Source organism: Equus quagga, chromosome 1 (assembly GCF_021613505.1).
Source record: "Equus quagga isolate Etosha38 chromosome 1, UCLA_HA_Equagga_1.0, whole genome shotgun sequence".
Classification (NCBI taxonomy): domain Eukaryota; kingdom Metazoa; phylum Chordata; class Mammalia; order Perissodactyla; family Equidae; genus Equus; species Equus quagga.
Window position 1 is genome coordinate 96,918,151 of NC_060267.1, and position 16,751 is coordinate 96,934,901.

The following is a 16,751-nucleotide window of genomic DNA, read 5'->3' on the forward strand; positions in this document are numbered from 1 at the left end:
ATTCTAAGTAGCTTGATGTGGTTGGCATATAAGGATGTTTGACAGCCAGTTTTTTGGACCTGAAAATTGTTGGGCTAGGTTAAAAGTCAACAGACGTTTTCTGTAAAGGACCAGGTGTGCAGGCCACATATGAATGAATATTCTTTTTTGTTTTTATAACTTAAAAAAATTTACAAAAACCATTCTTAGCTTGTGGGAAGTACAAAAATGGATGTGGACTAGATTTGGCCAGTGGGCCATAGTTTGTGGACCCCTGGCCTAGATTGTTGTAGTTCCCTCTGTGCTGTGTTATGAAGTGTGAACTTGAGCTTATGGACAGTGGGAAATACTGGATGTTTTAAGAAGATTATAGTAAGATCACAATTCTGGAAAGATAATTTTAACTGCAGAATAGATGTTAGACTGAAAAGGAGAGAGACTGGAGTTAGAAAAATGAGTTAATACACTATTCCTACTCCCAGTGACTTAAGGGATGATATGGCTTAAAATAAGAAGGTAGCAGTCGAGTTTCGTGGAAAATGTAGGAGGTGTAGAACTTGGTGACTGCACAAGGAGTGAAGCTTGACTGAAAATTCTTAATTAAGGGTGTGCACAGTTAGCCACAGTGGTGTTTATAATAGCTAAAAAGAGTCAGTTGTGACTATACAATACAACACTATTGCATATCTTAAAATTAATGTTGTAAATATCTTTATTATCAAGTTGAGTGAAAAACAGATTAAAACCCCAGTGTATTATATAATCCATTAATGTGAAAACCCTGTAAGAGATATACTAAGGTTTTTGCTGTTGGTGGCAGGATTATGGGCAATTTTTATTTTTTCTTACTTGTATTGACACACACGTCCCCCTCCCCCACTGCACTGGCTGGAGCCCCCAGTGCCTCATTGCAGTGTTGAATGGAAGCAGCAAGAGTGGACCTCCTGGACTTGTTCTGATCTTAGGGCAAAGCATTAAGGCTTTCACAGTTAAGTATGGTGTTAGCTAAGAGTTTTTCTTAGAGGTCCTTTATCAGATTGAGAGTTTTTATCTTGAAAGAATTTTGTCAAATGCTTTTTCTGCATCTATTAAAATGATCATTGTAGTTTTTTTTTTTGAGGTCATAATAGTTTATAACATTGTGAAATTTCAGTAGTACATTACTATTGGTCAGTCACCATGTAAATGTGCCCCTTCACTCCTTGTGCCCACCTCCAACCCTTTCCCCCCCTGGTAACCACTAAACCGTTCTCTTTGTCCACGTGCTAGTTTATCTTCCACATATGAGTGAAATCATACGGTGTTTGTCTTCTCTGTCTGGCTTATTTTGCTTAACATAACACCATCAAGGTCCATCCATGTTGTTGCAAATGAGACAGTTTTTTGTCTTTTTTATGGCTGAGTAGTATTCCATTGTATGTACATACCACATCTTCTTTATCCAGTCCTCAGTGGTTGAGCACCTGGGTCACTTCCACGTCTTGGCTGTCGTGAATAAGGCTGCAGTGAATATAGGGGTGCATGAGTCTCTTTGAATTGTTGATCTCAAGTTCTTTGGATAAATACCCAGTAGTGGGATAGCTGGGTCGTATGGTATTTCTATTTTTAGTTTTTTGAGGAATCTCCATACTCTTTTCCATAGTGGCTGCACCAGTTTGCATTCCCACCAGCAGTGTATGAGGGTTCCTTTTTCTCCACATCTTCTCCAATATTTGTTATTTTTTGTCTTGTGATTAGCCATTCTAATGGGTGATATCTTAGTGTAGTTTTGATTTGCATTTTCTTGACAATTAGTGATGTTGAACCTCTTTTCATATGCCTGTTGGCCATCTGTGTCTCTTCTTTGGAAAAATGTTCATATCCTCTGCCCACTTTTTGATTGAGTTGTTTTTTCTTTTGTTGTTGAGTTGTGTGAGTTCTTTATATATTTTGGAGGTTAACCACTTGTCAGATATATGATTTGCAAATATTTTCTCTTAGTTGGTGGGTTGTCTTTTTGTTTTGTTCCTGGTTTCCCTTGCCTTGCAGAAGCTCTTTAGTCTGATGAAGTCCCACTTGTTTGTTTTTCTTTTGTTTCCCTTGCCTGAGTAGACATGGTATTCAAAAAGATCCTTCTAAGACTGTCAAAGGGTGTATTGCGTATATTTTCTTCTAGGAGTTTTATGATTTCAGGTCTTACCTTCAAGTCTTTGATCCATTTTCAGTTAGTTTGTATCTATCTGTATGGCATAAGATAACATAACAGTATACTTCTTTTGCATGCGGGCGTCCATTTTTCACAACACTGTTTACTGAAGAGACTATCTTTTCTCCATTGTATGTTCTTGGCACCTTTGTCAAAGATTAGCTGTCCATAGATGTGTGGTTTTATTTCTGGGCTTTCAGTTCTGTTCCATTGATCTATGTGTCTGTTTTTGTACCAGTACCATGGTGTTTTGATTACTATAGCTTTGTCGTATATTTTGAAGTCAGGGATTGTGATGCCTCCAGCTTTGTTCTTTTTTCTCAAGATTGCTTTAGCTGTTCAGGGTCTTTTGTTACCCCATAGGAATTTTAGGGTTCTTTGTTCTAATTCTGTGAAGAATGTCATTGGAATTGCGTTGAATTTGTAGATTGCTTTAGGTAGTATGGACATTTTAACTATGTTTATTCTTCCAATCCATGTGCATGAAATATCTTTCCATTTCTTTATGTCATCATCAGTTTCTTTCAATAATGTCTTATAGTTTTCAGTGTATATGTCTTTCACCTCCTTAAATTTATTCCTAGATATTTTATTCTTTCACCTCCTTAAATTTATTCCTAGATATTTTATTCTTTTTGTCACAGTTGTAAATTAGTTTGCATTCTTGAGTTCTCTTTGTGTTAGTTCATTATTACAGTATAGAAATGCAACTGCTTTGTGTGAGTTGATTTTGTACCCTGCAATTTTGCTGTAGTTGATTATTTCTAATAGTTTTCTGATGGATTCTTTAGAGTTTTCTATATACAAAATCATGTCATCTGCAAACAGCGACAGTTTCACTTCTTGATTGTCTATTTGGACTCCTTTTATTTATTTTTCTTGCCTAATTGCTCTGGCTAAAACCTCCAGTACTATGTTGAATAAGAGTGGCAAGGGGCCGGCCCAGTGGCGCAGCAGTTAAGTTCGCACGTTCCGCTTCTTGGCGGCCCAGGGTTCGCTGGTTCGGATCCCGGGTGCAGACATGGCACCGCTTGGCAAAAGCCATGCTGTGGTTGGCGTCCCACGTTTAAAGTAGAGGAAGATGGGCATGGATGTTAGCTCATGGCCGGTCTTCCTCAGCAAAAAGAGGGGATTGGCAGTAGTTAGCTCAGGGCTAATCTTCCTCAAAAAACAAAAAGAGTGGCAAGAGTAGGCACCCTTGTTTTTTACTTTATTTTGTTTTTTAGTTTTTATTATTTATGTATTTATTTATGAGTACGATTGGCCCTGAGGTAACATCTGTTGCCAGTTGAACCCTTTTTGTTTTAGGAAGATTGTCATTGAGCTAACATCTGTGCTAATCTTCATGTACTTCATGTGGGATGCCGCCACAGTGTGACTTGATGAGCAGTGCTACTTCTGCATCTGGGATCTGAACTCCCGAACCCTGGGCCACTGAAGTGGAACGTGCGGGTATAACCAATACCTCATTGGGCCAGCCCCTATTTTTAGTTTTTAAATTTTATTTTATTTTTTTCTGAGGAAGATTGGCCCAAGCTAACATCTGTTTCTGATCTTCCTCTTTTTGCTTGAGGAAGATTTTTGCTGAGCTAACATCTGTGCCAGTCTTCCTCTACTTTATGTGGGATGTTTGCACAGTGTGGCTTGACAAGCAGTGCTAGGTCTGCATCAGGGATCTGAACCTGTGAACCCCATGCTGCCAAAGTGGAGTGTGGACTTAACCACTATGCTACTGGGCTGGCCCTGAGGCACCCTTGTCTTGTTTCTGTTCTCAGAAGGATGGTGTTCAGTTTTTCCCTGTTGAGTCTTACATTGGCTGTGAGTTTGTCATATAGGGCCTTTATTATTTTGAGGTGCTTTCCTTCTGTACCCATTTTATTGAGAGTTTTTATCATAAATGTGTGTTGGGTCATGTCAGATGCTTTCTCTGCGTCTGTTGAGATGATCATGTGGTTATTATTCCTCATTTTGTTAAGGTGGTGTATCACACTGATTGATCTGTAGATGTTGAACCATCCCTGAGTCCCTGGTATAAATCCCACTTGATCATGGTGTATCATCTTTTAATGTTTTGCTGTATTCGGTTTGCCAATATTTTGAGGATTTTTCTGTCTATGTTCATCAGCAATATTGGCCTGTAATTTTCCTTCTTTGTGTTGTCCTTGTCTGGGTTTGGGATCAGGGTGATGTGGTTGGCCTCATAGAATGTGTTAGGAAGTGTTCCGTCTTCCTTAACTTTTTGGAATAGTTTGAGAAGGATAGGTATTAAATCTTTGAATGTTTGGTAGAATTTTCCAGAGAAGCTTTCTGGTCCTGGACTTTTATTTTTTGGGAGGATTTTGATTACTGTTTCAAACTCTTTACTTGTGATTGGTCTATTCAGATTCTCTATTTCTCCTTGGTTCAGTTTTGGGAGGTTGTATGAGTCTAAGAATTTATCCGTTTCTTCTAGATTGTCCAATTTGTTGGCATATAGTTTTTCAGAGTGTTCTCTTATAATCCTTTGTATTTTTATGGTATCTACTTTAATTTCTCCTCTTTCATTTCTAATTTTATTTATTTGAGACTTTTTATTTAGTGAGTCTGGCTAAGGGTTTGTCAATTTTGTTTATCTTCTCAAATTACCAGCTCTTTGTTTCATTGATCCTTTCTAGTGTTTTGTTTGTTTCAATTTCATTTCTTCTATAATTTTTATTATTTCTCTCCTCCTGACTTTGGGCTTTGTTTATTGTTTTTCTAATTCTGTTAGTTGTTGTTTAAGGTTCCTTTTTTGAGATTTTTCTTGTTTGTTAAGATGAGCCTGTATTACTGTGAATTTCCCTCTTAGGACTGCTTTTGCTGCATGCCACAGGGGTTGGTATGGTGTATTTTCATTTTCATTTGTCTCTAGATATTTTTTGATATCTCTTTTAATTTCTTCAGTGATCCATTCGTTGTTCACTAGCATGTTGTTTAGTCTCTACATGTTGTCACTTTCCAAGCTTTTTGCTTGTAGTTGATTTCTAGTTTTGTAACATTATGGTCAGAAAAGGGACTTGATATGATTTCACTCCTCTCAATTTATTGTGGCTTGCCTCGTCTCCCAACATATGGTGTAAACTTGAGAATATTCCATGTGCACTTGAGAAGAATGTGTATTCTGCTGGTTTTGGATGCAGTGTTTTAAATCTATATCTCTTGAGTCCATCTTGCCAAGTTTTTCATCTGAGTCCACTATCTCCTTGTTGACTTTTGTCTGGATGATCTATCCATCAATGTAACTGAAGTGTCAAGGTCCTCTACTATTGTTGTGGTGTTTGTTGTCAATATCTCCTTTGAGGTTTGATCACAGTTGCTGTATGTACTTCGGTGCTTCTGTGTTGGGTGCATATATATTTATAAGTGTTATGGCTTCCTGGTGGAATGTCCCTTTTATGATTACGTACTGCCCCGCTTTGTCTCTCATTGCCCGTTTTCTCTTGACGTCTACTTTGTCTGATGGCAGCACCTGCTTTCTTTTGTTTGCCATTAGCTTGGAGTATCGTCTTCCATGCCTTCACTCTGAGCCTGTGTTTATCTTTAGAGCTGAGGTGTGTTTCCTGGAGGGAGCATGTTGTTGGGTCTTGTTTTTTAGTCCATCCCTCCACTCTGTGTCTTTTGATTGGAGAATTCAATCCATTGATATTTAGTGTGATTATTGATATATGAGAGCTTAATGCTGCCACTTTATTGCTTGTTTTCTGGTTAGTCTGTATTTCCCTTTTTTCTTGTCCCAAGTATTCTGTATTCCCAAGTATTCCCAAGTATACACCAATTCAGTTTAGTAGTTCTCCATGATGGTTTTCTTAATTTTCTCTTTATTTATCATTTGCGTCTCTTTTCTGATTATTTGTTTAGTAATTACCATGAGGTTTGTAAAAAAAAAAATCTCGTAGATGAGATAGTCCATTTTCTGATATCCTCTTATTTCCTTGGATTAAGCTGATTCCATGCCTTCCCTCTTCCCCTCTTAAATTGTCATTGTCACGACTTATTCCATCTTGTGTTGTGAGTTTGTGGTTACGATGATGAGATTATGTTTACTTCTGGTGTTTTCCTTCCCTTTATCTGTATTCTGATAGCTGCAATTTTCTGATTTTGTCTACCTCTTTATCTCCTTGCTCAAGGCTTTGTAAGCCCTTTCTTTTTTTTCAGGTATGAGGGCCTTCCTGAGTACTTCTTGCGGCGGGGGCGGGGGGGGGGGGTCTTGTGGCTACGAACTCCCTTAGCTTTTGTTTATCTGGGAAAGTTTTTATTTCTCCATCATATCTGAAGGATATTTTCTCTGGATAGAGTATTCTTGGCTGAAAGTTTTTGTTCTTCATAGATTTGAATATGTCGTTCCACTCTCTCCTAGCCTGTAAAGTTTCTGCTGAGAAACCTGCTGAAACCCTGACAGGGGTTCCTTTGTAGGTTACTGTCTTCTGCCTTGCTGCCCTTAATGTTTTTTCTTTGTCATTGACTTTTGCCAGCTTTACTACTGTATGCCTTGGAGTTGGTCTTTTTACGTTGATGTAATTAGGAGATCTTTTGGCTTCTTCTTCATGGATTTCCAACTCCTTCCCCAGGTTTGGGAAGTTCTCAGCTATTATTTCTTTGAACAAGCTTTCTGCTCCATTCTCCTTCTCTTCTTCCTCTGGAATGCTTAGAATCCTTATGTTGCATTTCCTAATTGAGTCAGATATTTCCCAGAGAGCTTTTTTGTTTCTTTTCAGTCTTAGCATTTCTATCTATCTGTCCTCCAGACTGCTGATTCTCTTGTCCATAACACCAGTCTGTTATTCAGAGAGTCCAGATGTTTTTTTAGCACATATATTGTGTTTTTCATCTCCAACATTTCTGCTTGGTTTTGCTTTATAGTTTCCATCTCTTTTGTGAAGAAGTTCCTGATTTCGTTGAACTCTCTTATCTGTATTTTCTTGTAACTCGTTGAGTTTTTTTATGATAGCTATTTTGAATTCTCTGTCGTTTAGATTATAAATTTCTGTGCCTTCAGTATTGATTTCTGGGTGCTTGTCATTTTCCTTCTGTTCTGGAGTATTAGTATATTTCTTCATACTGTTTGATGGTGTGGATTTGTGCCTCCGCATAGTGATAGCATTTGATTGTAGCTTCTGCCTGCCGACAGTGGGTAGGGGTCAAGAGCTGTGTACTCTGAGCCTACCGTGACATCTGGCTCACTGGCTTATGGCTGTTGCTTTTCTGACATCTTTGTGGGCGCTCTGGACAACTGGCCGAGCCGGAGCGCCAGGCAGTGGGAGGGGTTTGTTGTCTTTGGACTGTGTGATCCTGGTGTCGTTCTCTCTCTGCCCTCTTTATCTGCTCTCCTGGGGTGCTGGCTTGATGAAGAGCACCCCACAATAGCTTTGCTGCCTCGGTGTGGGCCTTTCCCATGGCTTGAGAGGGAGCTTGGAGAGCGAATGTGTTCCTGCAGAGGGCCGCCCCACCACTCTCCTCTCAGAGCCGCGCACAGTACCGCCCCCTGTTTTGCTGACGTTGGGGGAGGGAGAGGAGATCCCCTTACCTCCTTCCACTTCGTCTGGGGAGTCCAGCACCTCCTCCTTCAGACATGGCTGTGTGCGTCTCTCAGACGACTTTTGTGTTGTGTGACTGTCCTCTGTTGGTTTATGAATGTCCTTTCTAATGTATCTTAGCGGGGAGAGTCTGAGGGAAGCGCTCACTCTGCCATGATGCTGACGTCACTGATCATTGTGGTTTTTGTCATATATCCTATTAATGTTTGTTACATTAATTGATTTTTAGATGTTAAGCCAACCTTCCATTCTTGGGATAAATCCCATTGGGTCAACTATATAAACATGTATAATTGTTTTTACAATTTGTTGGATTCATTTCCTAATTTTTGTTAAGGATTATTGCATCTCTGTTTATGAGAGGAGTGATCTCTGGTGGTCGTCAATCTTCGACTTCCTTTGTTTTCTTTGTAATCCTGTTCTCAAAGAATGAGTTGTTAAGTGTTTACACCTCTCCTTACCCGTCCACTATTACTAATGAGGTGGAATATCTTTCTATAAATATCTAATTCTTTTCCCCAGTTTATTTTGTTGGTTGTATTTTTTTTTCTTTTTTTCTTAATGTTATGATAGATTACAACCTTGTGAGATTTCAGTTGTACATTTTTGTTAGTCATGTTGTGGGTACACCACTTCCCCCTTTGTGCCCTCCCCCCAGCCCCCTTTTCCCTGGTAACCACCGATCTGATCTCCTTATCAATATACTAACTTCCACCTATGAGTGGAGTCATATAGAGTTCGTCTTTCTCTGACTGGCTTATTTCGCTTAACATAATACCCTCGAGGTCCATCCACGTTATTATGAATGGGCCAATTTTGTCTTTTTTTATGGCCGAGTAGTATTCCATTGTGTATATATACCACATCTTCTTTATCCAATCATCAGTTTCTGGGCATGTAGGCTGGTTCCACGTCTTGGCTATTGTAAATAATGCTGCGATGAACATAGGGGTGCAACGGACTCTTGAGATTTCTGATGTCAGGTTCTTAGGATAGATACCCAGTAATGGGATAGCTGGGTCATAGGGTATTGCTATTTTTAACTTTTTGAGAAATCTCCATACTATTTTCCATAGTGGCTGTACCAGTTTGCATTCCCACCAACAGTTATGAGGGTTCCTTTTTCTCCACAACCTCTCCAACATTTGTCGCTCTTGGTTTTGGATGTTTTTGCCAATCTAACGGGTGTAAGGTGATATCTTAGTGTAGTTTTGATTTGCATTTCCCTGATGATTAGCAATGATGAACATCTTTTCATCTGTCTATTGGCCATATTCATATCTTCTTTTGAGAAATGTCTGTTCATGTCCTCTGCCCATTTTTTGATCGGGTTGTTTGTTTTTTTGTTGTTAAGCTGTGTGAGTTCTTTGTATATTATGGAGATTAAACCTTTGTCGGATAAGTGGCTTGTAAATATATTTTCCCAATTAGTGAGCTGTTCTTTTGTTTCTGTTGGCTGTATTTTTTTAAAGTAATTGATTTGTAGTTATTATTTATCTCTTCTGTCTAAAGTTGAGTAATATTAAAGCTGTTATATTTAGCCACATATGTTGCATATATTTTCTTTGTCTTTTAAAGTATATTTATTTATTTTGCCACATAAATGTTTAAAATATTTTGGTAGTTAAATGAATGAAGCATTTCTTTTGTGATTCCCATTCTTAGTGTTATGCCTAGGATCAAGATTTCCTCATTTCAGTGTTATCAAGCATTTTCTCCTAGTGCTTTTCTGATTTTATTGTTGTGTTTTTAATCACTTCATTTATTGATTTATGTTTATGATAACCTTTTCCCCAGTGGTTAGCCAGTTGTCTCAATGACCATTTTATTAATTCTTCTCTCTTCCTACTGATTTTAAATGCCCGTTTATTCTGTATTGTATTGCTATCTTCATATGTGATTGTTTGTAGTGCTGTGTTAAATATATTTAATGGAAAATTTAAGAATTTCCATAGGCAATAGTAGGTTTTCTTACACAGAATCGTGTCATGACTGATCAATATACTTATCATCTGTCCTACCAGATGTTTAAAAGTCTTAACTTGTGAGGATTTGTGTTGCTTACAGTGTAAAAAGCATGAAGTGGATCACCATTTGTATGTGTGGATGTGCCAGAAAGAATAGTCCATTAAGAAAGGCGGAAATTACACTGTTCGCACTCTACATGAGATATCAGTGTGCTTAATCAGTACCATTTCTCCATCATGAGATTATTCATCATCCAGTTTTCTTAGCCACCGTGTTAGATGATAGATAGAAGTTATGACCTGACAAGTTACAGAGAACCCTCAATGTGAGGAACATGTGAAATTTTGTCTTTCTAGTCAGAATCATGCCACAATTTCATTGTTTTTGCCAGACGTATACCCAGCATCCCAGTGTCTAGGCATCAAATTGGAATCCTGAGAACTGTATTCAGCCTGAAGCTTCAGGATTTTGCTAAAATTTTGTAGTATCTGCATTTTACATCATAGAAATTCTTTTGTCCTATAAATAATTGGTCTTCCTAAGGAACTGTATTTTGACTTAATATATTTTGGATATAAAATAGTATAAAACTGCTTCTACTTAAGTTTCTTCATTATCTGTGGTAGCAAAAAACTACCAGCTTTTTCTCCAAAAAGTCAGGATCGTAATCTACCTTGCTGTTCATTAATCCCCCTTCTTAGTCAGGCCATCGGTTTGATTCTTGCATGTCCACAGCTTTCCTGTCCCTGGGAAGCTTCCTCATCTGCTTGCTTTTCTGTCCTTGGTCTCCCTTCAGCCTCCTAGCCTTGGAGCGAGGTTAACCGCTGTGTTCTGCTTTCCCTACAAGATTGTGAGCAACCAACCCTGACTTCTGCTATTTGTGACCACAACGGCTTTTGGAGAGTGCGACGTTGTGCTCATTCAGTCCCCAAAAAGTTTATAGTGCAAGTCTGGGATTAAGTGTGACCCCAGTGGCTGGCCTGTGTTTGTGCCAGCCCCTGTGTTTGTGCTGCAAGAAGATGTCAAAACAGTAGAAACCATCTTCCTTTAAAGCAGTCGCAGTGAGCTTCAATCAAAGAAGGTAATTTATCACCTCACATAACCAGGAACTTGGAGGTTAGGGTCTAGTTGGTAGTGAGAACGCTGCCTTCCTTGAGTGCCATTGCTTCCTTTCTTAGGCAGTCAGTGGCCTCTAGCAGCTGCAAGCTGTCCATGGGGAGATGGCTTGAGGTCAGTGGACTGGTGTGGTAGGTTCAGGGCGTCACTCCAATTCCCAAACCCCAGGCCTGGAGAGTGTCCAGGGGTGTGGTTTCTGGGCAGCTTAGAACAATAGGTTCATAGTTGAAAGGAGGGCCACCCTACGTGGGTGATGCCCCCAAACTAGTGCATGAATCATTTTCCCTCATTGCACTGACAGAAATACCGATCACAAATGAAAGGCTCTAAATGTGAATTTTCTATATTTTCTCATGCCACTTTTCTTTCATTTTCAGTTCTATACTGCAACTAGATACAGTTATATTAATAAGCATAAAAGCCATAGTCATGTTTCTGTTGCATTGGTTTACTTTTACATGAATTAGTGAACTCATCATTTGACAGGCATTCTCCTTTAATAGACTTTATTAAAATTAGAGCAGTAAAGCTGTTACTGTGGGTTACAAGCTGGGATATAGAATATGTTACATTAATTTGAATAGTTAAAATAGCATTTGTAGAAAGAGATAGTCTCTGTAGAAAGGGCTGACATTCCTTCTGCCTGGAGCTGCAGTGAAGCCAGACAGCAGTGAGGGAGCGTGTGTGGAGCTCCAGGGCACTTGGGTTGTCAGATGCTGGCCATCCTCATCATAGTAGGAAGGGATGTTGTGGCTAATGGCGTGTCACATAGATGTCTTTTTGGTAATGAAACCTACTTGGCTAGAGTTTGGACTTCAGAAAACAGATCTCGTTTCTATAAATCAGAGTTGTATAGTGCTGCATGTCAGTTAGCTGACCCCTGGAACCGGGGAAAACAGTGGAGGTTCATGTGCCTTTGTGTTCTTCTCACTTACCTTGTGAAATTAAGAATCAACTCAGTAGCTACTTTATTATGTAGTCTAAAAACAGGTAACATTCAGTGATGTGAATGATGCGAATTTAGCTAGGAGCGAGGACTTCTCTATCAGTTTTGTGGTTCATGTCTTTACCTGCTTCAGCTCTAGTGTCAGCTCCTTAGGTGTGTGATGCAGCCTGCAAGACCAAAGGCAGGGTCATGCAGTGTGGCCTCACTGCAGTTGTTTCTTAGGCCTGGGGGCTCCTGCCCCTGGGAAAAAGTGGGGCTGGGTCAGGGGAAAGTTTCTTTTCTTTTGGAGTTGAAGTTGAATCCTGATTAATGGATTTAGCATGAATCAACATGAAAAGGATCTGGAGTTATTTTTCCAAAATGATTTTAAGGTGGTTCAGTCTTCAAAAAGGAGGAGGAGGAAAAAACCCTCTGTTTAGGACCCCTGCCGAGACGTATGACACACCATTTGTGTAACGGAGAGGATAGCTTTATCTTCTAGTTTATCCTTTATTTTATAGCTATTTCCTAGAGAAATTTACAGAGAACTACATACAAATGAGTGTATTAAATGCAGATGTTCACTTCAAGGTTGTTTATAACATTGAGTTGTCGTAAATGCCCTGGGTGTCTTCAATGAGGTCCTGTGAAGGGGTATCTCACGGTGGACACTGTGTGCCTCCACAGTAGGGGCTCTGCAGCCTGTGATGAGGTTGGTTCATCTGCTTGTGTTGGTTAAGGGGAAAATGGTTACCTAACTATGTGTCGTATCCCATTTATATAGTCAATTATACATTTATGAATGTGTTTGCACAAAAAATGGAAGGTTATACACAAAAGTTAAAGTAGTTAGCTTATGGGTAGTTTTCACTTTTAATTTTTCCCGGTTTCCTTTACTTAAAACAATTACAATTATATAATAATATATGAATTTTTCTTTTGAAAATCACATCCTTTTCAGGCAGAATCTACTCCTCTCACACTCCATCCCCACAACTTCTGTCATGATGAGTTTTATGTGTAGCCGTCCAGAGCTTTCCCTTGAGTTGCTTGTTTGCTTTTTTGAGGGAGATTAGCCCTCAGCTAACATTCGCCACCAATCCTCCTCTTTTTGCTGAGGAAAATTGGCCCTGAGCTAACGTCTGTGCCCATCTTCCTGTATTTTATATGTGGGACGCCTGCCACAGTGTGGTTTGACATGTGGTGTCTAGGTCTGTGCCCAGGATCTGAACCGGTGAACCTGGGGCCGTCACAGTAGAGCACATGAACTTAGTGCTGCACCACTGCGCTGGCCCCTCCCTTTACTTTCATAGAGATGTATTTGAACCCACCAAAAGTATATAGTCTTGTTCTGTATATTTTATCTTCTTCTGTCGATAAAGCTGTTTTTCTTTTAAAATATTTTCAAACTTAATAGAGAAGTTGGAAGCATGAGAGAGTTTTTTTAATGAACCATTTGAGATTAAGTTGCCTCCTAGATACCTCATGGGAGATGAGTTAGAGAAACCTCAACTATGCTGTGCAGGGAGGCCTGCAGGGCAGCCCCGGCCCCAGCACATCCTCAGTTACTCCAAACCGGAAGTACAACCACTTTACACCTCTGAGGGAAGACGTCTCTCCCACCCGGGCAACAGCCCAGCCAATCAGAAACGCTGCAGCCCAGCCAATCAGAAATGCTGCAGCCCAGCCAATCAGAAACACTGCAGCCCAGCCAATCAGAAATGCAACAGCCCAGCCAATCAGAAACACTGCAGCCCAGCCAATAAGAAACACCGCAGCCCAGCCCAGGAGCCTTTCCCGCCCTGATCTCTTCCTCTCCCTAGTGGACTTTCCTTTAGATAAAGCAGCCCCTGTCTCTCCCCTTTTCTCTATAAAAGCAGCTCCCTCCTGTATTCTCTGAATTTGCTTATGGTTCATGATAGTATGCACATCCAAAATGGCAATTCTTATGTCTATTTCTGAATAAACTCATTTTGATGGTAAAATAACTATTGAATTTGCTTAAGTTGACACCTATCACTCCTAACTGTTAATGTCTATTTCCTACAAAGATGTTCTTTTCTTGAACATAATATATGCATCAACGCCAAGAAATTTGTATCTTTAAACATATGTCTATATGATGTCATGTTGTTAGCACTATTATCTATGTACTATTTCTTTAGCATACAAAATATTGTTTTCTGATTTGTATTGTTGCATATATGTGTCTCCTTTTAAAGGAGTTCTTTCTAATACTCTTGTTTCATTAAAGAAGTTCATGATTGCATAAGGCTGTTGCCCTAAAAAATAAAACCACCAGTTATTTTACAAGCAAAATGGGTTTATTTGGAATAGCAGAAGAATCCCAACGTAGGACAAGCAAGCTATAGCAAACACCATAGGTAAGAACAGCAAACAAAAGAGAGGAATGTTACTTTATAGAGAAAAAGAAGCAAGTGGGGAGGGGTTGTTTTGAAAGAAAGCTCATTGGAGCAAAGGCAGAGTTCAGAGTAGTGACAGTTTCTTACAGGCTGGGCTTGTTGGACAAGGAGAATTTTTCCTGTTGGGGTCTGTAATTGATGTCAGATGGCAATGTGTGAGGGTTCTCTTTTCTAGCTTCCTGACTCCATTTTAAATGAAGTCTCCTTTATTGTTTTTCACATTTTCTCCTTTTGATCAAGATTTTTTTTTTTCTCTGAAAGCATCACTGATCAAGAGTCAGGACTTCCATATTTATCAGCCTTTGTTTCTTGCTTTCCTGGGTGTGTTGGGTCCCACGTCAGGGGGAAAGTGCACAGAGTGGAAACCTGTTGAGATCACATTCAAGTAACGAGGTGTAGGAGGGAGAACTCTCAGACATTCCCATCTAATGTCTGTATCTTATCAGGGTCGTCAGCGTGGGAGATCATCTTGAAGTGTTGAACCAGCATCACCTTATTTGGTACAGTGTTTTATAAAGGATTGGCAGGCACCAGATACAAAACTTAAAAAGCTTAATGGATCAAAAGACCATGAATCATTAGGTGAAATCTGTTGTAGCCAGTGTTCTTGTTTTCTAATTTTATGCAATTGAGTTTCTATTTCTCCAGAGGAGTTAGAAAATAGAACAGTGAATACAGCAAGAGCACACCCCAACTGAAAGAATTGACTGAATGCATTGGGAAGACACAGTGCAAGAATAAACATGAAGCAATAGCTGGTGAACTTCTTGCAAAAGTAGCAAAACTTCAAACAGCATTCTTACCTCACAAGACTTGTTTGGAACTAATTGTGTATTCCAGTAATTTAGCCTGTAAGGGTGCAAATTCAAAAGCCATGAATTTCATAAGAATCCAATTAGTTAATAGTTCAGAGGAAAGAAAGACTGAATTCTGAACCTTCTAACCCTTCAGGAAAAGCAAGTAAAAGGATTGATTTGTTATAGGGTCACAATGAGGGTGTACCTGGAAGGCCATAGTTGGAAGAATAGGTTTCCCCTTTTGTCAAGGGATTGGGAAATGTAGATAAGAGTGTTGCGTCCAAGGAAGAGAGGGACAAAATGAAGTAAGAAGCAACAGGGAGAAATGGGTATACAGGCCTGGCCCAGACATCTTGGGAAAGCTGTCTCATCAGATGTTGTTTGTTTCAGTTCTGGGAAATCTTTGTTTTGAGGCCACCAGATGGTGTGCAGGTCCAGTCAGGCTTGGTGTTTTCTTTAGACATGATACGTGAATCCAAGAGTCTACTCCCTGGAGTTTGGTGGCACAAGGGTTGGTTAGAAGTATGTGATAGGGGCCTTTCCAGTGAGTTTGTGGTCTTTCTGAAGGTGTCTTTTCCAATAGATGAAATCTCCAGGTTGTAAGTTGTGATGCTTAAGGTCTTCAGCTCCTATGAGTGCACTGTGAAAAACTACTGTCCTAAAGCAAGGTTATTTTCAACAGAAGCAGTCACACCTTTGCAACATTGAGGTATATCTCCTCCTATCAGCTGCAGAGCAAAAGAGGTAGAGGCCAGGAGCATTGGATGTCTTCTGAATGTCTCAAAGGGTGAGAGCTTAGGAATTTTCAGAGGAGGTGGATCTGAGATTTAGAAGGACCAACGGGGATGCTTTTGGCCAAGGTGTTTGGGGAGTTTCTACAAATTTTGTCAGTTGAGTCTTAATAGTGCCATTAGTGCATTCGACTAACCCTGAGGATTGAGGGTGGTAAGCACAGTGAAAGTCTTGTAAAGGTGGCCAAACAGCACAGATTTGTCAAAGTACCTGACTGGCACAATGGATTCCCCGATCACTATGAAGTTTGAGAGGAGTTCCCCAGGTGGGATAATCTTTTCTGAAGGGACGTCAGCCACAGAAGAGCAGTAGGCTGTCTGCAAGGGAAGGCTTCAGTCCAGTGAGAAAACATGCAGACCAGGACTAAAACATATTCATCTCCATGAGATGAGGAGGGTGTATGAAATCCATTTGCCAAACCTCGTATGGCACGTTAAGCAATTCAAAGTATCTGAGAGCAAAGGATCTGTGAACAGGTTTCCCTGGATTGTATTTTAGACAGGTGGGATGAGTGAAGTAGGCACTTTCGTGGCCTTATTAGTATTTTCCCACCAATATTTGTTCATGAATGCTGTCATTTTGTCAGTAAATCAGTGGGTTAATGCATGTACAATGGTCAGTAGTGGGCATTTCAGAATTTCTGGTAAGAGTGGATTATTCTTTGGCCCAAATCAGAGTTCTCTTTTTTTATCAAGCCAACAATTATTAGATTTCCAATATTGTTTTTCCTTTTCTGGGGCCAATTTTTTGGCATCTTTAGTCAGTTTTTCCAAATTATCCTATGGGGAAACAGCCTTTTGGACCATGACAGAGGCTTGGCTATTGGTTTCCTCGAGAGCAGCATTTTGGGCAGAAATGTCAGTGAGGTGGCTTCCTTTAGTGTCTAAGCTGTCAAGTTTCAATGCCTAGAGATCTTAATAATAGCCAAGGTGGCTGGAAAGAGTATGGCATCTAAAAGATTTTGGATATAAGAGCCGTTTTTAATCTTTTCACCATTAGAGGTAAGGAAACCTC

General features: G+C 39.7%; 1 protein-coding gene across 2 annotated transcripts in view; it reads left to right on the forward strand.

Annotated features, from left to right (window-relative positions):
- EHMT1 (euchromatic histone lysine methyltransferase 1) overlaps positions 1 to 16,751 on the forward strand; it is a 197,062-nt gene that overhangs the window by 58,456 nt on the left and 121,855 nt on the right. The gene's annotated exons all lie outside the window — the stretch shown is intronic.